This window comes from Salminus brasiliensis, chromosome 13, assembly GCF_030463535.1.
Source record: "Salminus brasiliensis chromosome 13, fSalBra1.hap2, whole genome shotgun sequence".
Classification (NCBI taxonomy): domain Eukaryota; kingdom Metazoa; phylum Chordata; class Actinopteri; order Characiformes; family Bryconidae; genus Salminus; species Salminus brasiliensis.
In genome coordinates this window covers 15,402,317-15,427,835 of record NC_132890.1, presented here as the reverse complement: position 1 = coordinate 15,427,835, position 25,519 = coordinate 15,402,317, and the positions used below count along the sequence as shown (strand labels likewise).

At 46.4% G+C, this 25,519-nt stretch overlaps 17 non-coding genes across 17 annotated transcripts; all 17 read left to right on the top strand.

Annotated features, from left to right (window-relative positions):
• The first annotated feature begins 285 nt into the window (after positions 1-285).
• Positions 286-404, top strand: LOC140576200 (5S ribosomal RNA). The gene has a single exon (XR_011981426.1). It is a non-coding gene; the product is annotated as a 5S ribosomal RNA (ribosomal RNA).
• A 1,378-nt stretch (positions 405-1,782) lies between these two features.
• LOC140576199 (5S ribosomal RNA) lies at positions 1,783-1,901 on the top strand. Its single transcript, XR_011981425.1, has one exon. It is a non-coding gene; the product is annotated as a 5S ribosomal RNA (ribosomal RNA).
• A 1,379-nt stretch (positions 1,902-3,280) lies between these two features.
• LOC140575643 (5S ribosomal RNA) lies at positions 3,281-3,399 on the top strand. The gene has a single exon (XR_011980914.1). It is a non-coding gene; the product is annotated as a 5S ribosomal RNA (ribosomal RNA).
• A 1,379-nt stretch (positions 3,400-4,778) lies between these two features.
• Positions 4,779-4,897, top strand: LOC140576198 (5S ribosomal RNA). Its single transcript, XR_011981424.1, has one exon. It is a non-coding gene; the product is annotated as a 5S ribosomal RNA (ribosomal RNA).
• A 1,379-nt stretch (positions 4,898-6,276) lies between these two features.
• Positions 6,277-6,395, top strand: LOC140575936 (5S ribosomal RNA). Its single transcript, XR_011981188.1, has one exon. It is a non-coding gene; the product is annotated as a 5S ribosomal RNA (ribosomal RNA).
• Positions 6,396-7,783: 1,388 nt separating this feature from the next.
• On the top strand, positions 7,784-7,902 carry LOC140575702 (5S ribosomal RNA). The gene has a single exon (XR_011980968.1). It is a non-coding gene; the product is annotated as a 5S ribosomal RNA (ribosomal RNA).
• Positions 7,903-9,281: 1,379 nt separating this feature from the next.
• LOC140575652 (5S ribosomal RNA) lies at positions 9,282-9,400 on the top strand. Its single transcript, XR_011980922.1, has one exon. It is a non-coding gene; the product is annotated as a 5S ribosomal RNA (ribosomal RNA).
• Positions 9,401-10,779: 1,379 nt separating this feature from the next.
• On the top strand, positions 10,780-10,898 carry LOC140575733 (5S ribosomal RNA). The gene has a single exon (XR_011980998.1). It is a non-coding gene; the product is annotated as a 5S ribosomal RNA (ribosomal RNA).
• A 1,389-nt stretch (positions 10,899-12,287) lies between these two features.
• Positions 12,288-12,406, top strand: LOC140575813 (5S ribosomal RNA). The gene has a single exon (XR_011981072.1). It is a non-coding gene; the product is annotated as a 5S ribosomal RNA (ribosomal RNA).
• A 1,388-nt stretch (positions 12,407-13,794) lies between these two features.
• On the top strand, positions 13,795-13,913 carry LOC140576382 (5S ribosomal RNA). Its single transcript, XR_011981597.1, has one exon. It is a non-coding gene; the product is annotated as a 5S ribosomal RNA (ribosomal RNA).
• Positions 13,914-15,303: 1,390 nt separating this feature from the next.
• LOC140576196 (5S ribosomal RNA) lies at positions 15,304-15,422 on the top strand. Its single transcript, XR_011981422.1, has one exon. It is a non-coding gene; the product is annotated as a 5S ribosomal RNA (ribosomal RNA).
• A 1,388-nt stretch (positions 15,423-16,810) lies between these two features.
• On the top strand, positions 16,811-16,929 carry LOC140575662 (5S ribosomal RNA). The gene has a single exon (XR_011980932.1). It is a non-coding gene; the product is annotated as a 5S ribosomal RNA (ribosomal RNA).
• A 1,388-nt stretch (positions 16,930-18,317) lies between these two features.
• Positions 18,318-18,436, top strand: LOC140576381 (5S ribosomal RNA). The gene has a single exon (XR_011981596.1). It is a non-coding gene; the product is annotated as a 5S ribosomal RNA (ribosomal RNA).
• A 1,389-nt stretch (positions 18,437-19,825) lies between these two features.
• LOC140576194 (5S ribosomal RNA) lies at positions 19,826-19,944 on the top strand. Its single transcript, XR_011981421.1, has one exon. It is a non-coding gene; the product is annotated as a 5S ribosomal RNA (ribosomal RNA).
• Positions 19,945-21,335: 1,391 nt separating this feature from the next.
• LOC140575661 (5S ribosomal RNA) lies at positions 21,336-21,454 on the top strand. The gene has a single exon (XR_011980931.1). It is a non-coding gene; the product is annotated as a 5S ribosomal RNA (ribosomal RNA).
• A 1,389-nt stretch (positions 21,455-22,843) lies between these two features.
• LOC140576193 (5S ribosomal RNA) lies at positions 22,844-22,962 on the top strand. Its single transcript, XR_011981420.1, has one exon. It is a non-coding gene; the product is annotated as a 5S ribosomal RNA (ribosomal RNA).
• Positions 22,963-24,341: 1,379 nt separating this feature from the next.
• On the top strand, positions 24,342-24,460 carry LOC140575868 (5S ribosomal RNA). Its single transcript, XR_011981124.1, has one exon. It is a non-coding gene; the product is annotated as a 5S ribosomal RNA (ribosomal RNA).
• The last annotated feature ends 1,059 nt before the right edge of the window (positions 24,461-25,519 follow it).

Sequence of the window (25,519 nt, the reverse complement as noted above, 5' to 3'; positions counted from 1 at the left end):
GTGACTTTTATGTTGACAAGGCCGAGTCTGGCGGCCGGCGTTAGCCTTTGTTGCTGAATGTTCAAGTGTCAGCCAAAAGAGCAAGTTTTGTTGTTTTATTTTTTTGTGAAAAGAGAAGGAGGACAGGAGAGAGCAATGAAATGTGTGATTGGTTTGAATGAGCTTGGTGGGGTTGCTTTGGAAGTAAGAAAGGAGGGCGAGTAAATGTGTGTCCCCTGTAGTGTGGAAAAGGCAGCCGTCTTTTGCCGCATGCTTATAAATAGGCTGAGTGGAAGCAGTGCTCTCGCTTACGGCCATACCACCCTGAGCACGCCCGATCTCGTCTGATCTCGGAAGCTAAGCAGGGTCGGGCCTGGTTAGTACTTGGATGGGAGACCGCCTGGGAATACCAGGTGCTGTAAGCTTTTGCCATCCTCAAGCACATTCTTTCACTTGCTTTTCTTACTTTTACTCCATCTTACTTTACGCTTTCACAAATCTACAACGCATTACCCTTTCTTTTACATGTACGTCCTTGTGTTACATTTCATACGGTCTTTGGAGTCTTCAGAGTCGAAACATTTCAGCGTCAGATGCCGTTTAAGCCCACCTGCATGGCCTGCCATGGGATGGAAACCAATCAGTTGTAGTTTGGCTTAATTATAGCCAGTTGCTCTCAAAACAAAACACTGGAAAATATTCAACAAGAACTCTGTGGAGGGAATGCTGTGGATAAAAGTAACCCAAGCCTGCCAGTAGGGGTCAGTGTACGTTTGAGGAAACTGACAACATGGGGGGGAAAGTCTGTTACAGGATGTCAACGCAGAGCAGAACTACAACCAATCACAGTTACAGCTCATGGGTGGGACAAGCCCAATATTTGCTGTTAAAAACAAACAAACAAACAAAAAAACACCTGCTAATTTAGATCACTTACTTAGGTCACATTAAAGCAACACATCACGAAAGGGAGTGAGCCGTGGGGCAATAACAGCACCGTTTCGTCACAGCCGTGATGTTTATTTCACCGTTACACGCAACCTCAAGTCATGGGCCGCCATTCATGGGTCCCCGTTCTCGTTTCGGGGGGCTGATTTCCAGTTGTATTGAGTTTTTTTAAAATTCTCCTCCCAGACCTGCCTGCATCTACAACAGTTGTTCTTTTGTCCCCCTAAAGCTTCACAGAGCTCTTTGAACTTGACATGGCGACGCCACTTCCCTAAGTCAAAAGGCTGGCTGGCCCACTCAGCCCGAGCCTGCTTCACCGGCATCCCTGCGACTCGCAACTCACCTCAGAGCGATGCTTCGCCCGGCGTGCTAGCGTGAGCTTTTTTCTTTTTTTTTTTTTGCCCGGCTTCCATATTGGTAGGAAGTAGCCTCTGCATTTATCCCGTATTCCTGTTGTACCTTAGTATGTGGAATTTAGGGGTGTAAATAAAAGGAGCCAAGACAGTTGAGAAAGATTTGTGATTTTGTAATTGTCCCGTTTCACAAGCCCATTCGACTCATGTGGCTTATGTGACTTTTATGTTGACAAGGCCGAGTCTGGCGGCCGGCGTTAGCCTTTGTTGCTGAATGTTCAAGTGTCAGCCAAAAGAGCAAGTTTTGTTGTTTTATTTTTTTGTGAAAAGAGAAGGAGGACAGGAGAGAGCAATGAAATGTGTGATTGGTTTGAATGAGCTTGGTGGGGTTGCTTTGGAAGTAAGAAAGGAGGGCGAGTAAATGTGTGTCCCCTGTAGTGTGGAAAAGGCAGCCGTCTTTTGCCGCATGCTTATAAATAGGCTGAGTGGAAGCAGTGCTCTCGCTTACGGCCATACCACCCTGAGCACGCCCGATCTCGTCTGATCTCGGAAGCTAAGCAGGGTCGGGCCTGGTTAGTACTTGGATGGGAGACCGCCTGGGAATACCAGGTGCTGTAAGCTTTTGCCATCCTCAAGCACATTCTTTCACTTGCTTTTCTTACTTTTACTCCATCTTACTTTACGCTTTCACAAATCTACAACGCATTACCCTTTCTTTTACATGTACGTCCTTGTGTTACATTTCATACGGTCTTTGGAGTCTTCAGAGTCGAAACATTTCAGCGTCAGATGCCGTTTAAGCCCACCTGCATGGCCTGCCATGGGATGGAAACCAATCAGTTGTAGTTTGGCTTAATTATAGCCAGTTGCTCTCAAAACAAAACACTGGAAAATATTCAACAAGAACTCTGTGGAGGGAATGCTGTGGATAAAAGTAACCCAAGCCTGCCAGTAGGGGTCAGTGTACGTTTGAGGAAACTGACAACATGGGGGGGAAAGTCTGTTACAGGATGTCAACGCAGAGCAGAACTACAACCAATCACAGTTACAGCTCATGGGTGGGACAAGCCCAATATTTGCTGTTAAAAACAAACAAACAAACAAAAAAACACCTGCTAATTTAGATCACTTACTTAGGTCACATTAAAGCAACACATCACGAAAGGGAGTGAGCCGTGGGGCAATAACAGCACCGTTTCGTCACAGCCGTGATGTTTATTTCACCGTTACACGCAACCTCAAGTCATGGGCCGCCATTCATGGGTCCCCGTTCTCGTTTCGGGGGGCTGATTTCCAGTTGTATTGAGTTTTTTTTAAATTCTCCTCCCAGACCTGCCTGCATCTACAACAGTTGTTCTTTTGTCCCCCTAAAGCTTCACAGAGCTCTTTGAACTTGACATGGCGACGCCACTTCCCTAAGTCAAAAGGCTGGCTGGCCCACTCAGCCCGAGCCTGCTTCACCGGCATCCCTGCGACTCGCAACTCACCTCAGAGCGATGCTTCGCCCGGCGTGCTAGCGTGAGCTTTTTTCTTTTTTTTTTTTTGCCCGGCTTCCATATTGGTAGGAAGTAGCCTCTGCATTTATCCCGTATTCCTGTTGTACCTTAGTATGTGGAATTTAGGGGTGTAAATAAAAGGAGCCAAGACAGTTGAGAAAGATTTGTGATTTTGTAATTGTCCCGTTTCACAAGCCCATTCGACTCATGTGGCTTATGTGACTTTTATGTTGACAAGGCCGAGTCTGGCGGCCGGCGTTAGCCTTTGTTGCTGAATGTTCAAGTGTCAGCCAAAAGAGCAAGTTTTGTTGTTTTATTTTTTTTGTGAAAAGAGAAGGAGGACAGGAGAGAGCAATGAAATGTGTGATTGGTTTGAATGAGCTTGGTGGGGTTGCTTTGGAAGTAAGAAAGGAGGGCGAGTAAATGTGTGTCCCCTGTAGTGTGGAAAAGGCAGCCGTCTTTTGCCGCATGCTTATAAATAGGCTGAGTGGAAGCAGTGCTCTCGCTTACGGCCATACCACCCTGAGCACGCCCGATCTCGTCTGATTTCGGAAGCTAAGCAGGGTCGGGCCTGGTTAGTACTTGGATGGGAGACCGCCTGGGAATACCAGGTGCTGTAAGCTTTTGCCATCCTCAAGCACATTCTTTCACTTGCTTTTCTTACTTTTACTCCATCTTACTTTACGCTTTCACAAATCTACAACGCATTACCCTTTCTTTTACATGTACGTCCTTGTGTTACATTTCATACGGTCTTTGGAGTCTTCAGAGTCGAAACATTTCAGCGTCAGATGCCGTTTAAGCCCACCTGCATGGCCTGCCATGGGATGGAAACCAATCAGTTGTAGTTTGGCTTAATTATAGCCAGTTGCTCTCAAAACAAAACACTGGAAAATATTCAACAAGAACTCTGTGGAGGGAATGCTGTGGATAAAAGTAACCCAAGCCTGCCAGTAGGGGTCAGTGTACGTTTGAGGAAACTGACAACATGGGGGGGAAAGTCTGTTACAGGATGTCAACGCAGAGCAGAACTACAACCAATCACAGTTACAGCTCATGGGTGGGACAAGCCCAATATTTGCTGTTAAAAACAAACAAACAAACAAAAAAACACCTGCTAATTTAGATCACTTACTTAGGTCACATTAAAGCAACACATCACGAAAGGGAGTGAGCCGTGGGGCAATAACAGCACCGTTTCGTCACAGCCGTGATGTTTATTTCACCGTTACACGCAACCTCAAGTCATGGGCCGCCATTCATGGGTCCCCGTTCTCGTTTCGGGGGGCTGATTTCCAGTTGTATTGAGTTTTTTTTAAAATTCTCCTCCCAGACCTGCCTGCATCTACAACAGTTGTTCTTTTGTCCCCCTAAAGCTTCACAGAGCTCTTTGAACTTGACATGGCGACGCCACTTCCCTAAGTCAAAAGGCTGGCTGGCCCACTCAGCCCGAGCCTGCTTCACCGGCATCCCTGCGACTCGCAACTCACCTCAGAGCGATGCTTCGCCCGGCGTGCTAGCGTGAGCTTTTTTCTTTTTTTTTTTTTGCCCGGCTTCCATATTGGTAGGAAGTAGCCTCTGCATTTATCCCGTATTCCTGTTGTACCTTAGTATGTGGAATTTAGGGGTGTAAATAAAAGGAGCCAAGACAGTTGAGAAAGATTTGTGATTTTGTAATTGTCCCGTTTCACAAGCCCATTCGACTCATGTGGCTTATGTGACTTTTATGTTGACAAGGCCGAGTCTGGCGGCCGGCGTTAGCCTTTGTTGCTGAATGTTCAAGTGTCAGCCAAAAGAGCAAGTTTTGTTGTTTTATTTTTTTGTGAAAACAGAAGGAGGACAGGAGAGAGCAATGAAATGTGTGATTGGTTTGAATGAGCTTGGTGGGGTTGCTTTGGAAGTAAGAAAGGAGGGCGAGTAAATGTGTGTCCCCTGTAGTGTGGAAAAGGCAGCCGTCTTTTGCCGCATGCTTATAAATAGGCTGAGTGGAAGCAGTGCTCTCGCTTACGGCCATACCACCCTGAGCACGCCCGATCTCGTCTGATCTCGGAAGCTAAGCAGGGTCGGGCCTGGTTAGTACTTGGATGGGAGACCGCCTGGGAATACCAGGTGCTGTAAGCTTTTGCCATCCTCAAGCACATTCTTTCACTTGCTTTTCTTACTTTTACTCCATCTTACTTTACGCTTTCACAAATCTACAACGCATTACCCTTTCTTTTACATGTACGTCCTTGTGTTACATTTCATACGGTCTTTGGAGTCTTCAGAGTCGAAACATTTCAGCGTCAGATGCCGTTTAAGCCCACCTGCATGGCCTGCCATGGGATGGAAACCAATCAGTTGTAGTTTGGCTTAATTATAGCCAGTTGCTCTCAAAACAAAACACTGGAAAATATTCAACAAGAACTCTGTGGAGGGAATGCTGTGGATAAAAGTAACCCAAGCCTGCCAGTAGGGGTCAGTGTACGTTTGAGGAAACTGACAACATGGGGGGGAAAGTCTGTTACAGGATGTCAACGCAGAGCAGAACTACAACCAATCACAGTTACAGCTCATGGGTGGGACAAGCCCAATATTTGCTGTTAAAAACAAACAAACAAACAAAAAAACACCTGCTAATTTAGATCACTTACTTAGGTCACATTAAAGCAACACATCACGAAAGGGAGTGAGCCGTGGGGCAATAACAGCACCGTTTCGTCACAGCCGTGATGTTTATTTCACCGTTACACGCAACCTCAAGTCATGGGCCGCCATTCATGGGTCCCCGTTCTCGTTTCGGGGGGCTGATTTCCAGTTGTATTGAGTTTTTTTTAAAATTCTCCTCCCAGACCTGCCTGCATCTACAACAGTTGTTCTTTTGTCCCCCTAAAGCTTCACAGAGCTCTTTGAACTTGACATGGCGACGCCACTTCCCTAAGTCAAAAGGCTGGCTGGCCCACTCAGCCCGAGCCTGCTTCACCGGCATCCCTGCGACTCGCAACTCACCTCAGAGCGATGCTTCGCCCGGCGTGCTAGCGTGAGCTTTTTTCTTTTTTTTTTTTTGCCCGGCTTCCATATTGGTAGGAAGTAGCCTCTGCATTTATCCCGTATTCCTGTTGTACCTTAGTATGTGGAATTTAGGGGTGTAAATAAAAGGAGCCAAGACAGTTGAGAAAGATTTGTGATTTTGTAATTGTCCCGTTTCACAAGCCCATTCGACTCATGTGGCTTATGTGACTTTTATGTTGACAAGGCCGAGTCTGCCGGCCGGCGTTAGCCTTTGTTGCTGAATGTTCAAGTGTCAGCCAAAAGAGCAAGTTTTGTTGTTTTATTTTTTTGTGAAAACAGAAGGAGGACAGGAGAGAGCAATGAAATGTGTGATTGGTTTGAATGAGCTTGGTGGGGTTGCTTTGGAAGTAAGAAAGGAGGGCGAGTAAATGTGTGTCCCCTGTAGTGTGGAAAAGGCAGCCGTCTTTTGCCGCATGCTTATAAATAGGCTGAGTGGAAGCAGTGCTCTCGCTTACGGCCATACCACCCTGAGCACGCCCGATCTCGTCTGATCTCGGAAGCTAAGCAGGGTCGGGCCTGGTTAGTACTTGGATGGGAGACCGCCTGGCAATACCAGGTGCTGTAAGATTTTGCCATCCTCAAGCACTTACATGCACATTCTTTCACTTGCTTTTCTTACTTTTACTCCATCTTACTTTACGCTTTCACAAATCTACAACGCATTACCCTTTCTTTTACATGTACGTCCTTGTGTTACATTTCATACGGTCTTTGGAGTCTTCAGAGTCGAAACATTTCAGCGTCAGATGCCGTTTAAGCCCACCTGCATGGCCTGCCATGGGATGGAAACCAATCAGTTGTAGTTTGGCTTAATTATAGCCAGTTGCTCTCAAAACAAAACACTGGAAAATATTCAACAAGAACTCTGTGGAGGGAATGCTGTGGATAAAAGTAACCCAAGCCTGCCAGTAGGGGTCAGTGTACGTTTGAGGAAACTGACAACATGGGGGGGAAAGTCTGTTACAGGATGTCAACGCAGAGCAGAACTACAACCAATCACAGTTACAGCTCATGGGTGGGACAAGCCCAATATTTGCTGTTAAAAACAAACAAACAAACAAAAAAACACCTGCTAATTTAGATCACTTACTTAGGTCACATTAAAGCAACACATCACGAAAGGGAGTGAGCCGTGGGGCAATAACAGCACCGTTTCGTCACAGCCGTGATGTTTATTTCACCGTTACACGCAACCTCAAGTCATGGGCCGCCATTCATGGGTCCCCGTTCTCGTTTCAGGGGGCTGATTTCCAGTTGTATTGAGTTTTTTTAAAATTCTCCTCCCAGACCTGCCTGCATCTACAACAGTTGTTCTTTTGTCCCCCTAAAGCTTCACAGAGCTCTTTGAACTTGACATGGCGACGCCACTTCCCTAAGTCAAAAGGCTGGCTGGCCCACTCAGCCCGAGCCTGCTTCACCGGCATCCCTGCGACTCGCAACTCACCTCAGAGCGATGCTTCGCCCGGCGTGCTAGCGTGAGCTTTTTTCTTTTTTTTTTTTTGCCCGGCTTCCATATTGGTAGGAAGTAGCCTCTGCATTTATCCCGTATTCCTGTTGTACCTTAGTATGTGGAATTTAGGGGTGTAAATAAAAGGAGCCAAGACAGTTGAGAAAGATTTGTGATTTTGTAATTGTCCCGTTTCACAAGCCCATTCGACTCATGTGGCTTATGTGACTTTTATGTTGACAAGGCCGAGTCTGGCGGCCGGCGTTAGCCTTTGTTGCTGAATGTTCAAGTGTCAGCCAAAAGAGCAAGTTTTGTTGTTTTATTTTTTTGTGAAAAGAGAAGGAGGACAGGAGAGAGCAATGAAATGTGTGATTGGTTTGAATGAGCTTGGTGGGGTTGCTTTGGAAGTAAGAAAGGAGGGCGAGTAAATGTGTGTCCCCTGTAGTGTGGAAAAGGCAGCCGTCTTTTGCCGCATGCTTATAAATAGGCTGAGTGGAAGCAGTGCTCTCGCTTACGGCCATACCACCCTGAGCATGCCTGATCTCGTCTGATCTCGGAAGCTAAGCAGGGTCGGGCCTGGTTAGTACTTGGATGGGAGACCGCCTGGGAATACCAGGTGCTGTAAGCTTTTGCCATCCTCAAGCACATTCTTTCACTTGCTTTTCTTACTTTTACTCCATCTTACTTTACGCTTTCACAAATCTACAACGCATTACCCTTTCTTTTACATGTACGTCCTTGTGTTACATTTCATACGGTCTTTGGAGTCTTCAGAGTCGAAACATTTCAGCGTCAGATGCCGTTTAAGCCCACCTGCATGGCCTGCCATGGGATGGAAACCAATCAGTTGTAGTTTGGCTTAATTATAGCCAGTTGCTCTCAAAACAAAACACTGGAAAATATTCAACAAGAACTCTGTGGAGGGAATGCTGTGGATAAAAGTAACCCAAGCCTGCCAGTAGGGGTCAGTGTACGTTTGAGGAAACTGACAACATGGGGGGGAAAGTCTGTTACAGGATGTCAACGCAGAGCAGAACTACAACCAATCACAGTTACAGCTCATGGGTGGGACAAGCCCAATATTTGCTGTTAAAAACAAACAAACAAACAAAAAAACACCTGCTAATTTAGATCACTTACTTAGGTCACATTAAAGCAACACATCACGAAAGGGAGTGAGCCGTGGGGCAATAACAGCACCGTTTCGTCACAGCCGTGATGTTTATTTCACCGTTACACGCAACCTCAAGTCATGGGCCGCCATTCATGGGTCCCCGTTCTCGTTTCGGGGGGCTGATTTCCAGTTGTATTGAGTTTTTTTAAAATTCTCCTCCCAGACCTGCCTGCATCTACAACAGTTGTTCTTTTGTCCCCCTAAAGCTTCACAGAGCTCTTTGAACTTGACATGGCGACGCCACTTCCCTAAGTCAAAAGGCTGGCTGGCCCACTCAGCCCGAGCCTGCTTCACCGGCATCCCTGCGACTCGCAACTCACCTCAGAGCGATGCTTCGCCCGGCGTGCTAGCGTGAGCTTTTTTCTTTTTTTTTTTTTGCCCGGCTTCCATATTGGTAGGAAGTAGCCTCTGCATTTATCCCGTATTCCTGTTGTACCTTAGTATGTGGAATTTAGGGGTGTAAATAAAAGGAGCCAAGACAGTTGAGAAAGATTTGTGATTTTGTAATTGTCCCGTTTCACAAGCCCATTCGACTCATGTGGCTTATGTGACTTTTATGTTGACAAGGCCGAGTCTGGCGGCCGGCGTTAGCCTTTGTTGCTGAATGTTCAAGTGTCAGCCAAAAGAGCAAGTTTTGTTGTTTTATTTTTTTTGTGAAAAGAGAAGGAGGACAGGAGAGAGCAATGAAATGTGTGATTGGTTTGAATGAGCTTGGTGGGGTTGCTTTGGAAGTAAGAAAGGAGGGCGAGTAAATGTGTGTCCCCTGTAGTGTGGAAAAGGCAGCCGTCTTTTGCCGCATGCTTATAAATAGGCTGAGTGGAAGCAGTGCTCTCGCTTACGGCCATACCACCCTGAGCACGCCCGATCTCGTCTGATCTCGGAAGCTAAGCAAGGTCGGGCCTGGTTAGTACTTGGATGGGAGACCGCCTGGGAATACCAGGTGCTGTAAGCTTTTGCCATCCTCAAGCACATTCTTTCACTTGCTTTTCTTACTTTTACTCCATCTTACTTTACGCTTTCACAAATCTACAACGCATTACCCTTTCTTTTACATGTACGTCCTTGTGTTACATTTCATACGGTCTTTGGAGTCTTCAGAGTCGAAACATTTCAGCGTCAGATGCCGTTTAAGCCCACCTGCATGGCCTGCCATGGGATGGAAACCAATCAGTTGTAGTTTGGCTTAATTATAGCCAGTTGCTCTCAAAACAAAACACTGGAAAATATTCAACAAGAACTCTGTGGAGGGAATGCTGTGGATAAAAGTAACCCAAGCCTGCCAGTAGGGGTCAGTGTACGTTTGAGGAAACTGACAACATGGGGGGGAAAGTCTGTTACAGGATGTCAACGCAGAGCAGAACTACAACCAATCACAGTTACAGCTCATGGGTGGGACAAGCCCAATATTTGCTGTTAAAAACAAACAAACAAACAAAAAAACACCTGCTAATTTAGATCACTTACTTAGGTCACATTAAAGCAACACATCACGAAAGGGAGTGAGCCGTGGGGCAATAACAGCACCGTTTCGTCACAGCCGTGATGTTTATTTCACCGTTACACGCAACCTCAAGTCATGGGCCGCCATTCATGGGTCCCCGTTCTCGTTTCGGGGGGCTGATTTCCAGTTGTATTGAGTTTTTTTTAAAATTCTCCTCCCAGAACTGCCTGCATCTACAACAGTTGTTCTTTTGTCCCCCTAAAGCTTCACAGAGCTCTTTGAACTTGACATGGCGACGCCACTTCCCTAAGTCAAAAGGCTGGCTGGCCCACTCAGCCCGAGCCTGCTTCACCGGCATCCCTGCGACTCGCAACTCACCTCAGAGCGATGCTTCGCCCGGCGTGCTAGCGTGAGCTTTTTTCTTTTTTTTTTTTTGCCCGGCTTCCATATTGGTAGGAAGTAGCCTCTGCATTTATCCCGTATTCCTGTTGTACCTTAGTATGTGGAATTTAGGGGTGTAAATAAAAGGAGCCAAGACAGTTGAGAAAGATTTGTGATTTTGTAATTGTCCCGTTTCACAAGCCCATTCGACTCATGTGGCTTATGTGACTTTTATGTTGACAAGGCCGAGTCTGGCGGCCGGCGTTAGCCTTTGTTGCTGAATGTTCAAGTGTCAGCCAAAAGAGCAAGTTTTGTTGTTTTATTTTTTTGTGAAAAGAGAAGGAGGACAGGAGAGAGCAATGAAATGTGTGATTGGTTTGAATGAGCTTGGTGGGGTTGCTTTGGAAGTAAGAAAGGAGGGCGAGTAAATGTGTGTCCCCTGTAGTGTGGAAAAGGCAGCCGTCTTTTGCCGCATGCTTATAAATAGGCTGAGTGGAAGCAGTGCTCTCGCTTACGGCCATACCACCCTGAGCACGCCCGATCTTGTCTGATCTCGGAAGCTAAGCAGGGTCGGGCCTGGTTAGTACTTGGATGGGAGACCGCCTGGGAATACCGGGTGCTGTAAGCTTTTGCCATCCTCAAGCACTTACATGCACATTCTTTCACTTGCTTTTCTTACTTTTACTCCATCTTACTTTACGCTTTCACAAATCTACAACGCATTACCCTTTCTTTTACATGTACGTCCTTGTGTTACATTTCATACGGTCTTTGGAGTCTTCAGAGTCGAAACATTTCAGCGTCAGATGCCGTTTAAGCCCACCTGCATGGCCTGCCATGGGATGGAAACCAATCAGTTGTAGTTTGGCTTAATTATAGCCAGTTGCTCTCAAAACAAAACACTGGAAAATATTCAACAAGAACTCTGTGGAGGGAATGCTGTGGATAAAAGTAACCCAAGCCTGCCAGTAGGGGTCAGTGTACGTTTGAGGAAACTGACAACATGGGGGGGAAAGTCTGTTACAGGATGTCAACGCAGAGCAGAACTACAACCAATCACAGTTACAGCTCATGGGTGGGACAAGCCCAATATTTGCTGTTAAAAACAAACAAACAAACAAAAAAACACCTGCTAATTTAGATCACTTACTTAGGTCACATTAAAGCAACACATCACGAAAGGGAGTGAGCCGTGGGGCAATAACAGCACCGTTTCGTCACAGCCGTGATGTTTATTTCACCGTTACACGCAACCTCAAGTCATGGGCCGCCATTCATGGGTCCCCGTTCTCGTTTCGGGGGGCTGATTTCCAGTTGTATTGAGTTTTTTTTTAAATTCTCCTCCCAGACCTGCCTGCATCTACAACAGTTGTTCTTTTGTCCCCCTAAAGCTTCACAGAGCTCTTTGAACTTGACATGGCGACGCCACTTCCCTAAGTCAAAAGGCTGGCTGGCCCACTCAGCCCGAGCCTGCTTCACCGGCATCCCTGCGACTCGCAACTCACCTCAGAGCGATGCTTCGCCCGGCGTGCTAGCGTGAGCTTTTTTCTTTTTTTTTTTTTGCCCGGCTTCCATATTGGTAGGAAGTAGCCTCTGCATTTATCCCGTATTCCTGTTGTACCTTAGTATGTGGAATTTAGGGGTGTAAATAAAAGGAGCCAAGACAGTTGAGAAAGATTTGTGATTTTGTAATTGTCCCGTTTCACAAGCCCATTCGACTCATGTGGCTTATGTGACTTTTATGTTGACAAGGCCGAGTCTGGCGGCCGGCGTTAGCCTTTGTTGCTGAATGTTCAAGTGTCAGCCAAAAGAGCAAGTTTTGTTGTTTTATTTTTTTGTGAAAACAGAAGGAGGACAGGAGAGAGCAATGAAATGTGTGATTGGTTTGAATGAGCTTGGTGGGGTTGCTTTGGAAGTAAGAAAGGAGGGCGAGTAAATGTGTGTCCCCTGTAGTGTGGAAAAGGCAGCCGTCTTTTGCCGCATGCTTATAAATAGGCTGAGTGGAAGCAGTGCTCTCGCTTACGGCCATACCACCCTGAGCACGCCCGATCTCGTCTGATCTCGGAAGCTAAGCAGGGTCGGGCCTGGTTAGTACTTGGATGGGAGACAGCCTGGGAATACCAGGTGCTGTAAGCTTTTGCCATCCTCAAGCACTTACATGCACATTCTTTCACTTGCTTTTCTTACTTTTACTCCATCTTACTTTACGCTTTCACAAATCTACAACGCATTACCCTTTCTTTTACATGTACGTCCTTGTGTTACATTTCATACGGTCTTTGGAGTCTTCAGAGTCGAAACATTTCAGCGTCAGATGCCGTTTAAGCCCACCTGCATGGCCTGCCATGGGATGGAAACCAATCAGTTGTAGTTTGGCTTAATTATAGCCAGTTGCTCTCAAAACAAAACACTGGAAAATATTCAACAAGAACTCTGTGGAGGGAATGCTGTGGATAAAAGTAACCCAAGCCTGCCAGTAGGGGTCAGTGTACGTTTGAGGAAACTGACAACATGGGGGGGAAAGTCTGTTACAGGATGTCAACGCAGAGCAGAACTACAACCAATCACAGTTACAGCTCATGGGTGGGACAAGCCCAATATTTGCTGTTAAAAACAAACAAAAAAACAAAAAAACACCTGCTAATTTAGATCACTTACTTAGGTCACATTAAAGCAACACATCACGAAAGGGAGTGAGCCGTGGGGCAATAACAGCACCGTTTCGTCACAGCCGTGATGTTTATTTCACCGTTACACGCAACCTCAAGTCATGGGCCGCCATTCATGGGTCCCCGTTCTCGTTTCGGGGGGCTGATTTCCAGTTGTATTGAGTTTTTTTAAAATTCTCCTCCCAGACCTGCCTGCATCTACAACAGTTGTTCTTTTGTCCCCCTAAAGCTTCACAGAGCTCTTTGAACTTGACATGGCGACGCCACTTCCCTAAGTCAAAAGGCTGGCTGGCCCACTCAGCCCGAGCCTGCTTCACCGGCATCCCTGCGACTCGCAACTCACCTCAGAGCGATGCTTCGCCCGGCGTGCTAGCGTGAGCTTTTTTCTTTTTTTTTTTTTGCCCGGCTTCCATATTGGTAGGAAGTAGCCTCTGCATTTATCCCGTATTCCTGTTGTACCTTAGTATGTGGAATTTAGGGGTGTAAATAAAAGGAGCCAAGACAGTTGAGAAAGATTTGTGATTTTGTAATTGTCCCGTTTCACAAGCCCATTCGACTCATGTGGCTTATGTGACTTTTATGTTGACAAGGCCGAGTCTGGCGGCCGGCGTTAGCCTTTGTTGCTGAATGTTCAAGTGTCAGCCAAAAGAGCAAGTTTTGTTGTTTTATTTTTTTGTGAAAAGAGAAGGAGGACAGGAGAGAGCAATGAAATGTGTGATTGGTTTGAATGAGCTTGGTGGGGTTGCTTTGGAAGTAAGAAAGGAGGGCGAGTAAATGTGTGTCCCCTGTAGTGTGGAAAAGGCAGCCGTCTTTTGCCGCATGCTTATAAATAGGCTGAGTGGAAGCAGTGCTCTCGCTTACGGCCATACCACCCTGAGCACGCCCGATCTCGTCTGATCTCGGAAGCTAAGCAGGGTCGGGCCTGGTTAGTACTTGGATGGGAGACCACCTGGGAATACCGGGTGCTGTAAGCTTTTGCCATCCTCAAGCACTTACATGCACATTCTTTCACTTGCTTTTCTTACTTTTACTCCATCTTACTTTACGCTTTCACAAATCTACAACGCATTACCCTTTCTTTTACATGTACGTCCTTGTGTTACATTTCATACGGTCTTTGGAGTCTTCAGAGTCGAAACATTTCAGCGTCAGATGCCGTTTAAGCCCACCTGCATGGCCTGCCATGGGATGGAAACCAATCAGTTGTAGTTTGGCTTAATTATAGCCAGTTGCTCTCAAAACAAAACACTGGAAAATATTCAACAAGAACTCTGTGGAGGGAATGCTGTGGATAAAAGTAACCCAAGCCTGCCAGTAGGGGTCAGTGTACGTTTGAGGAAACTGACAACATGGGGGGGAAAGTCTGTTACAGGATGTCAACGCAGAGCAGAACTACAACCAATCACAGTTACAGCTCATGGGTGGGACAAGCCCAATATTTGCTGTTAAAAACAAACAAACAAACAAAAAAACACCTGCTAATTTAGATCACTTACTTAGGTCACATTAAAGCAACACATCACGAAAGGGAGTGAGCCGTGGGGCAATAACAGCACCGTTTCGTCACAGCCGTGATGTTTATTTCACCGTTACACGCAACCTCAAGTCATGGGCCGCCATTCATGGGTCCCCGTTCTCGTTTCGGGGGGCTGATTTCCAGTTGTATTGAGTTTTTTTTAAAATTCTCCTCCCAGACCTGCCTGCATCTACAACAGTTGTTCTTTTGTCCCCCTAAAGCTTCACAGAGCTCTTTGAACTTGACATGGCGACGCCACTTCCCTAAGTCAAAAGGCTGGCTGGCCCACTCAGCCCGAGCCTGCTTCACCGGCATCCCTGCGACTCGCAACTCACCTCAGAGCGATGCTTCGCCCGGCGTGCTAGCGTGAGCTTTTTTCTTTTCTTTTTTTTTGCCCGGCTTCCATATTGGTAGGAAGTAGCCTCTGCATTTATCCCGTATTCCTGTTGTACCTTAGTATGTGGAATTTAGGGGTGTAAATAAAAGGAGCCAAGACAGTTGAGAAAGATTTGTGATTTTGTAATTGTCCCGTTTCACAAGCCCATTCGACTCATGTGGCTTATGTGACTTTTATGTTGACAAGGCCGAGTCTGGCGGCCGGCGTTAGCCTTTGTTGCTGAATGTTCAAGTGTCAGCCAAAAGAGCAAGTTTTGTTGTTTTATTTTTTTGTGAAAACAGAAGGAGGACAGGAGAGAGCAATGAAATGTGTGATTGGTTTGAATGAGCTTGGTGGGGTTGCTTTGGAAGTAAGAAAGGAGGGCGAGTAAATGTGTGTCCCCTGTAGTGTGGAAAAGGCAGCCGTCTTTTGCCGCATGCTTATAAATAGGCTGAGTGGAAGCAGTGCTCTCGCTTACGGCCATACCACCCTGAGCACGCCCGATCTCGTCTGATCTCGGAAGCTAAGCAGGGTCGGGCCTGGTTAGTACTTGGATGGGAGACCGCCTGGGAATACCAGGTGCTGTAAGCTTTTGCCATCCTCAAGCACTTACATGCACATTCTTTCACTTGCTTTTCTTACTTTTACTCCATCTTACTTTACGCTTTCACAAATCTACAACGCATTACCCTTTCTTTTACATGTACGTCCTTGTGTTACATTTCATACGGTCTTTGGAGTCTTCAGAGTCGAAACATTTCAGCGTCAGATGCCGTTTAAGCCCACCTGCATGGCCTGCCATGGGATGGAAACCAATCAGTTGTAGTTTGGCTTAATTATAGCCAGTTGCTCTCAAAACAAAACACTGGAAAATATTCAACAAGAACTCTGTGGAGGGAATGCTGTGGATAAAAGTAACCCAAGCCTGCCAGTAGGGGTCAGTGTACGTTTGAGGAAACTGACAACATGGGGGGGAAAGTCTGTTACAGGATGTCAACGCAGAGCAGAACTACAACCAATCACAGTTACAGCTCATGGGTGGGACAAGCCCAATATTTGCTGTTAAGAACAAACAAACAAACAAAAAAACACCTGCTAATTTAGATCACTTACTTAGGTCACATTAAAGCAACACATCACGAAAGGGAGTGAGCCGTGGGGCAATAACAGCACCGTTTCGTCACAGCCGTGATGTTTATTTCACCGTTACACGCAACCTCAAGTCATGGGCCGCCATTCATGGGTCCCCGTTCTCGTTTCGGGGGGCTGATTTCCAGTTGTATTGAGTTTTTTTTAAATTCTCCTCCCAGACCTGCCTGCATCTACAACAGTTGTTCTTTTGTCCCCCTAAAGCTTCACAGAGCTCTTTGAACTTGACATGGCGACGCCACTTCCCTAAGTCAAAAGGCTGGCTGGCCCACTCAGCCCGAGCCTGCTTCACCGGCATCCCTGCGACTCGCAACTCACCTCAGAGCGATGCTTCGCCCGGCGTGCTAGCGTGAGCTTTTTTCTTTTTTTTTTTTTGCCCGGCTTCCATATTGGTAGGAAGTAGCCTCTGCATTTATCCCGTATTCCTGTTGTACCTTAGTATGTGGAATTTAGGGGTGTAAATAAAAGGAGCCAAGACAGTTGAGAAAGATTTGTGATTTTGTAATTGTCCCGTTTCACAAGCCCATTCGACTCATGTGGCTTATGTGACTTTTATGTTGACAAGGCCGAGTCTGGCGGCCGGCGTTAGCCTTTGTTGCTGAATGTTCAAGTGTCAGCCAAAAGAGCAAGTTTTGTTGTTTTATTTTTTTGTGAAAACAGAAGGAGGACAGGAGAGAGCAATGAAATGTGTGATTGGTTTGAATGAGCTTGGTGGGGTTGCTTTGGAAGTAAGAAAGGAGGGCGAGTAAATGTGTGTCCCCTGTAGTGTGGAAAAGGCAGCCGTCTTTTGCCGCATGCTTATAAATAGGCTGAGTGGAAGCAGTGCTCTTGCTTACGGCCATACCACCCTGAGCACGCCCGATCTCGTCTGATCTTGGAAGCTAAGCAGGGTCGGGCCTGGTTAGTACTTGGATGGGAGACCACCTGGGAATACCGGGTGCTGTAAGCTTTTGCCATCCTCAAGCACTTACATGCACATTCTTTCACTTGCTTTTCTTACTTTTACTCCATCTTACTTTACGCTTTCACAAATCTACAACGCATTACCCTTTCTTTTACATGTACGTCCTTGTGTTACATTTCATACGGTCTTTGGAGTCTTCAGAGTCGAAACATTTCAGCGTCAGATGCCGTTTAAGCCCACCTGCATGGCCTGCCATGGGATGGAAACCAATCAGTTGTAGTTTGGCTTAATTATAGCCAGTTGCTCTCAAAACAAAACACTGGAAAATATTCAACAAGAACTCTGTGGAGGGAATGCTGTGGATAAAAGTAACCCAAGCCTGCCAGTAGGGGTCAGTGTACGTTTGAGGAAACTGACAACATGGGGGGGAAAGTCTGTTACAGGATGTCAACGCAGAGCAGAACTACAACCAATCACAGTTACAGCTCATGGGTGGGACAAGCCCAATATTTGCTGTTAAAAACAAACAAACAAACAAAAAAACACCTGCTAATTTAGATCACTTACTTAGGTCACATTAAAGCAACACATCACGAAAGGGAGTGAGCCGTGGGGCAATAACAGCACCGTTTCGTCACAGCCGTGATGTTTATTTCACCGTTACACGCAACCTCAAGTCATGGGCCGCCATTCATGGGTCCCCGTTCTCGTTTCGGGGGGCTGATTTCCAGTTGTATTGAGTTTTTTTAAAATTCTCCTCCCAGACCTGCCTGCATCTACAACAGTTGTTCTTTTGTCCCCCTAAAGCTTCACAGAGCTCTTTGAACTTGACATGGCGACGCCACTTCCCTAAGTCAAAAGGCTGGCTGGCCCACTCAGCCCGAGCCTGCTTCACCGGCATCCCTGCGACTCGCAACTCACCTCAGAGCGATGCTTCGCCCGGCGTGCTAGCGTGAGCTTTTTTCTTTTTTTTTTTTTGCCCGGCTTCCATATTGGTAGGAAGTAGCCTCTGCATTTATCCCGTATTCCTGTTGTACCTTAGTATGTGGAATTTAGGGGTGTAAATAAAAGGAGCCAAGACAGTTGAGAAAGATTTGTGATTTTGTAATTGTCCCGTTTCACAAGCCCATTCGACTCATGTGGCTTATGTGACTTTTATGTTGACAAGGCCGAGTCTGGCGGCCGGCGTTAGCCTTTGTTGCTGAATGTTCAAGTGTCAGCCAAAAGAGCAAGTTTTGTTGTTTTATTTTTTTGTGAAAAGAGAAGGAGGACAGGAGAGAGCAATGAAATGTGTGATTGGTTTGAATGAGCTTGGTGGGGTTGCTTTGGAAGTAAGAAAGGAGGGCGAGTAAATGTGTGTCCCCTGTAGTGTGGAAAAGGCAGCCGTCTTTTGCCGCATGCTTATAAATAGGCTGAGTGGAAGCAGTGCTCTCGCTTACGGCCATACCACCCTGAGCACGCCCGATCTCGTCTGATCTCGGAAGCTAAGCAGGGTCGGGCCTGGTTAGTACTTGGATGGGAGACCACCTGGGAATACCGGGTGCTGTAAGCTTTTGCCATCCTCAAGCACTTACATGCACATTCTTTCACTTGCTTTTCTTACTTTTACTCCATCTTACTTTACGCTTTCACAAATCTACAACGCATTACCCTTTCTTTTACATGTACGTCCTTGTGTTACATTTCATACGGTCTTTGGAGTCTTCAGAGTCGAAACATTTCAGCGTCAGATGCCGTTTAAGCCCACCTGCATGGCCTGCCATGGGATGGAAACCAATCAGTTGTAGTTTGGCTTAATTATAGCCAGTTGCTCTCAAAACAAAACACTGGAAAATATTCAACAAGAACTCTGTGGAGGGAATGCTGTGGATAAAAGTAACCCAAGCCTGCCAGTAGGGGTCAGTGTACGTTTGAGGAAACTGACAACATGGGGGGGAAAGTCTGTTACAGGATGTCAACGCAGAGCAGAACTACAACCAATCACAGTTACAGCTCATGGGTGGGACAAGCCCAATATTTGCTGTTAAAAACAAACAAACAAACAAAAAAACACCTGCTAATTTAGATCACTTACTTAGGTCACATTAAAGCAACACATCACGAAAGGGAGTGAGCCGTGGGGCAATAACAGCACCGTTTCGTCACAGCCGTGATGTTTATTTCACCGTTACACGCAACCTCAAGTCATGGGCCGCCATTCATGGGTCCCCGTTCTCGTTTCGGGGGGCTGATTTCCAGTTGTATTGAGTTTTTTTTAAAATTCTCCTCCCAGACCTGCCTGCATCTACAACAGTTGTTCTTTTGTCCCCCTAAAGCTTCACAGAGCTCTTTGAACTTGACATGGCGACGCCACTTCCCTAAGTCAAAAGGCTGGCTGGCCCACTCAGCCCGAGCCTGCTTCACCGGCATCCCTGCGACTCGCAACTCACCTCAGAGCGATGCTTCGCCCGGCGTGCTAGCGTGAGCTTTTTTCTTTTTTTTTTTTTGCCCGGCTTCCATATTGGTAGGAAGTAGCCTCTGCATTTATCCCGTATTCCTGTTGTACCTTAGTATGTGGAATTTAGGGGTGTAAATAAAAGGAGCCAAGACAGTTGAGAAAGATTTGTGATTTTGTAATTGTCCCGTTTCACAAGCCCATTCGACTCATGTGGCTTATGTGACTTTTATGTTGACAAGGCCGAGTCTGGCGGCCGGCGTTAGCCTTTGTTGCTGAATGTTCAAGTGTCAGCCAAAAGAGCAAGTTTTGTTGTTTTATTTTTTTGTGAAAACAGAAGGAGGACAGGAGAGAGCAATGAAATGTGTGATTGGTTTGAATGAGCTTGGTGGGGTTGCTTTGGAAGTAAGAAAGGAGGGCGAGTAAATGTGTGTCCCCTGTAGTGTGGAAAAGGCAGCCGTCTTTTGCCGCATGCTTATAAATAGGCTGAGTGGAAGCAGTGCTCTCGCTTACGGCCATACCACCCTGAGCACGCCCGATCTCGTCTGATCTCGGAAGCTAAGCAGGGTCGGGCCTGGTTAGTACTTGGATGGGAGACCGCCTGGGAATACCAGGTGCTGTAAGCTTTTGCCATCCTCAAGCACTTACATGCACATTCTTTCACTTGCTTTTCTTACTTTTACTCCATCTTACTTTACGCTTTCACAAATCTACAACGCATTACCCTTTCTTTTACATGTACGTCCTTGTGTTACATTTCATACGGTCTTTGGAGTCTTCAGAGTCGAAACATTTCAGCGTCAGATGCCGTTTAAGCCCACCTGCATGGCCTGCCATGGGATGGAAACCAATCAGTTGTAGTTTGGCTTAATTATAGCCAGTTGCTCTCAAAACAAAACACTGGAAAATATTCAACAAGAACTCTGTGGAGGGAATGCTGTGGATAAAAGTAACCCAAGCCTGCCAGTAGGGGTCAGTGTACGTTTGAGGAAACTGACAACATGGGGGGGAAAGTCTGTTACAGGATGTCAACGCAGAGCAGAACTACAACCAATCACAGTTACAGCTCATGGGTGGGACAAGCCCAATATTTGCTGTTAAAAACAAACAAACAAACAAAAAAACACCTGCTAATTTAGATCACTTACTTAGGTCACATTAAAGCAACACATCACGAAAGGGAGTGAGCCGTGGGGCAATAACAGCACCGTTTCGTCACAGCCGTGATGTTTATTTCACCGTTACACGCAACCTCAAGTCATGGGCCGCCATTCATGGGTCCCCGTTCTCGTTTCGGGGGGCTGATTTCCAGTTGTATTGAGTTTTTTTTAAATTCTCCTCCCAGACCTGCCTGCATCTACAACAGTTGTTCTTTTGTCCCCCTAAAGCTTCACAGAGCTCTTTGAACTTGACATGGCGACGCCACTTCCCTAAGTCAAAAGGCTGGCTGGCCCACTCAGCCCGAGCCTGCTTCACCGGCATCCCTGCGACTCGCAACTCACCTCAGAGCGATGCTTCGCCCGGCGTGCTAGCGTGAGCTTTTTTCTTTTTTTTTTTTTTGCCCGGCTTCCATATTGGTAGGAAGTAGCCTCTGCATTTATCCCGTATTCCTGTTGTACCTTAGTATGTGGAATTTAGGGGTGTAAATAAAAGGAGCCAAGACAGTTGAGAAAGATTTGTGATTTTGTAATTGTCCCGTTTCACAAGCCCATTCGACTCATGTGGCTTATGTGACTTTTATGTTGACAAGGCCGAGTCTGGCGGCCGGCGTTAGCCTTTGTTGCTGAATGTTCAAGTGTCAGCCAAAAGAGCAAGTTTTGTTGTTTTATTTTTTTTTGTGAAAAGAGAAGGAGGACAGGAGAGAGCAATGAAATGTGTGATTGGTTTGAATGAGCTTGGTGGGGTTGCTTTGGAAGTAAGAAAGGAGGGCGAGTAAATGTGTGTCCCCTGTAGTGTGGAAAAGGCAGCCGTCTTTTGCCGCATGCTTATAAATAGGCTGAGTGGAAGCAGTGCTCTTGCTTACGGCCATACCACCCTGAGCACGCCCGATCTCGTCTGATCTTGGAAGCTAAGCAGGGTCGGGCCTGGTTAGTACTTGGATGGGAGACCACCTGGGAATACCGGGTGCTGTAAGCTTTTGCCATCCTCAAGCACTTACATGCACATTCTTTCACTTGCTTTTCTTACTTTTACTCCATCTTACTTTACGCTTTCACAAATCTACAACGCATTACCCTTTCTTTTACATGTACGTCCTTGTGTTACATTTCATACGGTCTTTGGAGTCTTCAGAGTCGAAACATTTCAGCGTCAGATGCCGTTTAAGCCCACCTGCATGGCCTGCCATGGGATGGAAACCAATCAGTTGTAGTTTGGCTTAATTATAGCCAGTTGCTCTCAAAACAAAACACTGGAAAATATTCAACAAGAACTCTGTGGAGGGAATGCTGTGGATAAAAGTAACCCAAGCCTGCCAGTAGGGGTCAGTGTACGTTTGAGGAAACTGACAACATGGGGGGGAAAGTCTGTTACAGGATGTCAACGCAGAGCAGAACTACAACCAATCACAGTTACAGCTCATGGGTGGGACAAGCCCAATATTTGCTGTTAAAAACAAACAAACAAACAAAAAAACACCTGCTAATTTAGATCACTTACTTAGGTCACATTAAAGCAACACATCACGAAAGGGAGTGAGCCGTGGGGCAATAACAGCACCGTTTCGTCACAGCCGTGATGTTTATTTCACCGTTACACGCAACCTCAAGTCATGGGCCGCCATTCATGGGTCCCCGTTCTCGTTTCGGGGGGCTGATTTCCAGTTGTATTGAGTTTTTTTAAAATTCTCCTCCCAGACCTGCCTGCATCTACAACAGTTGTTCTTTTGTCCCCCTAAAGCTTCACAGAGCTCTTTGAACTTGACATGGCGACGCCACTTCCCTAAGTCAAAAGGCTGGCTGGCCCACTCAGCCCGAGCCTGCTTCACCGGCATCCCTGCGACTCGCAACTCACCTCAGAGCGATGCTTCGCCCGGCGTGCTAGCGTGAGCTTTTTTCTTTTTTTTTTTTTGCCCGGCTTCCATATTGGTAGGAAGTAGCCTCTGCATTTATCCCGTATTCCTGTTGTACCTTAGTATGTGGAATTTAGGGGTGTAAATAAAAGGAGCCAAGACAGTTGAGAAAGATTTGTGATTTTGTAATTGTCCCGTTTCACAAGCCCATTCGACTCATGTGGCTTATGTGACTTTTATGTTGACAAGGCCGAGTCTGGCGGCCGGCGTTAGCCTTTGTTGCTGAATGTTCAAGTGTCAGCCAAAAGAGCAAGTTTTGTTGTTTTATTTTTTTTGTGAAAAGAGAAGGAGGACAGGAGAGAGCAATGAAATGTGTGATTGGTTTGAATGAGCTTGGTGGGGTTGCTTTGGAAGTAAGAAAGGAGGGCGAGTAAATGTGTGTCCCCTGTAGTGTGGAAAAGGCAGCCGTCTTTTGCCGCATGCTTATAAATAGGCTGAGTGGAAGCAGTGCTCTCGCTTACGGCCATACCACCCTGAGCACGCCCGATCTCGTCTGATCTCGGAAGCTAAGCAGGGTCGGGCCTGGTTAGTACTTGGATGGGAGACCGCCTGGGAATACCAGGTGCTGTAAGCTTTTGCCATCCTCAAGCACATTCTTTCACTTGCTTTTCTTACTTTTACTCCATCTTACTTTACGCTTTCACAAATCTACAACGCATTACCCTTTCTTTTACATGTACGTCCTTGTGTTACATTTCATACACTCTTTGGAGTCTTCAGAGTCGAAACATTTCAGCGTCAGATGCCGTTTAAGCCCACCTGCATGGCCTGCCATGGGATGGAAACCAATCAGTTGTAGTTTGGCTTAATTATAGCCAGTTGCTCTCAAAACAAAACACTGGAAAATATTCAACAAGAACTCTGTGGAGGGAATGCTGTGGATAAAAGTAACCCAAGCCTGCCAGTAGGGGTCAGTGTACGTTTGAGGAAACTGACAACATGGGGGGGAAAGTCTGTTACAGGATGTCAACGCAGAGCAGAACTACAACCAATCACAGTTACAGCTCATGGGTGGGACAAGCCCAATATTTGCTGTTAAAAACAAACAAACAAACAAAAAAACACCTGCTAATTTAGATCACTTACTTAGGTCACATTAAAGCAACACATCACGAAAGGGAGTGAGCCGTGGGGCAATAACAGCACCGTTTCGTCACAGCCGTGATGTTTATTTCACCGTTACACGCAACCTCAAGTCATGGGCCGCCATTCATGGGTCCCCGTTCTCGTTTCGGGGGGCTGATTTCCAGTTGTATTGAGTTTTTTTTAAATTCTCCTCCCAGACCTGCCTGCATCTACAACAGTTGTTCTTTTGTCCCCCTAAAGCTTCACAGAGCTCTTTGAACTTGACATGGCGACGCCACTTCCCTAAGTCAAAAGGCTGGCTGGCCCACTCAGCCCGAGCCTGCTTCACCGGCATCCCTGCGACTCGCAACTCACCTCAGAGCGATGCTTCGCCCGGCGTGCTAGCGTGAGCTTTTTTCTTTTTTTTTTTTTGCCCGGCTTCCATATTGGTAGGAAGTAGCCTCTGCATTTATCCCGTATTCCTGTTGTACCTTAGTATGTGGAATTTAGGGGTGTAAATAAAAGGAGCCAAGACAGTTGAGAAAGATTTGTGATTTTGTAATTGTCCCGTTTCACAAGCCCATTCGACTCATGTGGCTTATGTGACTTTTATGTTGACAAGGCCGAGTCTGGCGGCCGGCGTTAGCCTTTGTTGCTGAATGTTCAAGTGTCAGCCAAAAGAGCAAGTTTTGTTGTTTTTTTTTTTTTGTGAAAAGAGAAGGAGGACAGGAGAGAGCAATGAAATGTGTGATTGGTTTGAATGAGCTTGGTGGGGTTGCTTTGGAAGTAAGAAAGGAGGGCGAGTAAATGTGTGTCCCCTGTAGTGTGGAAAAGGCAGCCGTCTTTTGCCGCATGCTTATAAATAGGCTGAGTGGAAGCAGTGCTCTCGCTTACGGCCATACCACCCTGAGCACGCCCGATCTTGTCTGATCTTGGAAGCTAAGCAGGGTCGGGCCTGGTTAGTACTTGGATGGGAGACCGCCTGGGAATACCAGGTGCTGTAAGCTTTTGCCATCCTCAAGCACATTCTTTCACTTGCTTTTCTTACTTTTACTCCATCTTACTTTACGCTTTCACAAATCTACAACGCATTACCCTTTCTTTTACATGTACGTCCTTGTGTTACATTTCATACGGTCTTTGGAGTCTTCAGAGTCGAAACATTTCAGCGTCAGATGCCGTTTAAGCCCACCTGCATGGCCTGCCATGGGATGGAAACCAATCAGTTGTAGTTTGGCTTAATTATAGCCAGTTGCTCTCAAAACAAAACACTGGAAAATATTCAACAAGAACTCTGTGGAGGGAATGCTGTGGATAAAAGTAACCCAAGCCTGCCAGTAGGGGTCAGTGTACGTTTGAGGAAACTGACAACATGGGGGGGAAAGTCTGTTACAGGATGTCAACGCAGAGCAGAACTACAACCAATCACAGTTACAGCTCATGGGTGGGACAAGCCCAATATTTGCTGTTAAAAACAAACAAACAAACAAAAAAACACCTGCTAATTTAGATCACTTACTTAGGTCACATTAAAGCAACACATCACGAAAGGGAGTGAGCCGTGGGGCAATAACAGCACCGTTTCGTCACAGCCGTGATGTTTATTTCACCGTTACACGCAACCTCAAGTCATGGGCCGCCATTCATGGGTCCCCGTTCTCGTTTCGGGGGGCTGATTTCCAGTTGTATTGAGTTTTTTTAAAATTCTCCTCCCAGACCTGCCTGCATCTACAACAGTTGTTCTTTTGTCCCCCTAAAGCTTCACAGAGCTCTTTGAACTTGACATGGCGACGCCACTTCCCTAAGTCAAAAGGCTGGCTGGCCCACTCAGCCCGAGCCTGCTTCACCGGCATCCCTGCGACTCGCAACTCACCTCAGAGCGATGCTTCGCCCGGCGTGCTAGCGTGAGCTTTTTTCTTTTTTTTTTTTTGCCCGGCTTCCATATTGGTAGGAAGTAGCCTCTGCATTTATCCCGTATTCCTGTTGTACCTTAGTATGTGGAATTTAGGGGTGTAAATAAAAGGAGCCAAGACAGTTGAGAAAGATTTGTGATTTTGTAATTGTCC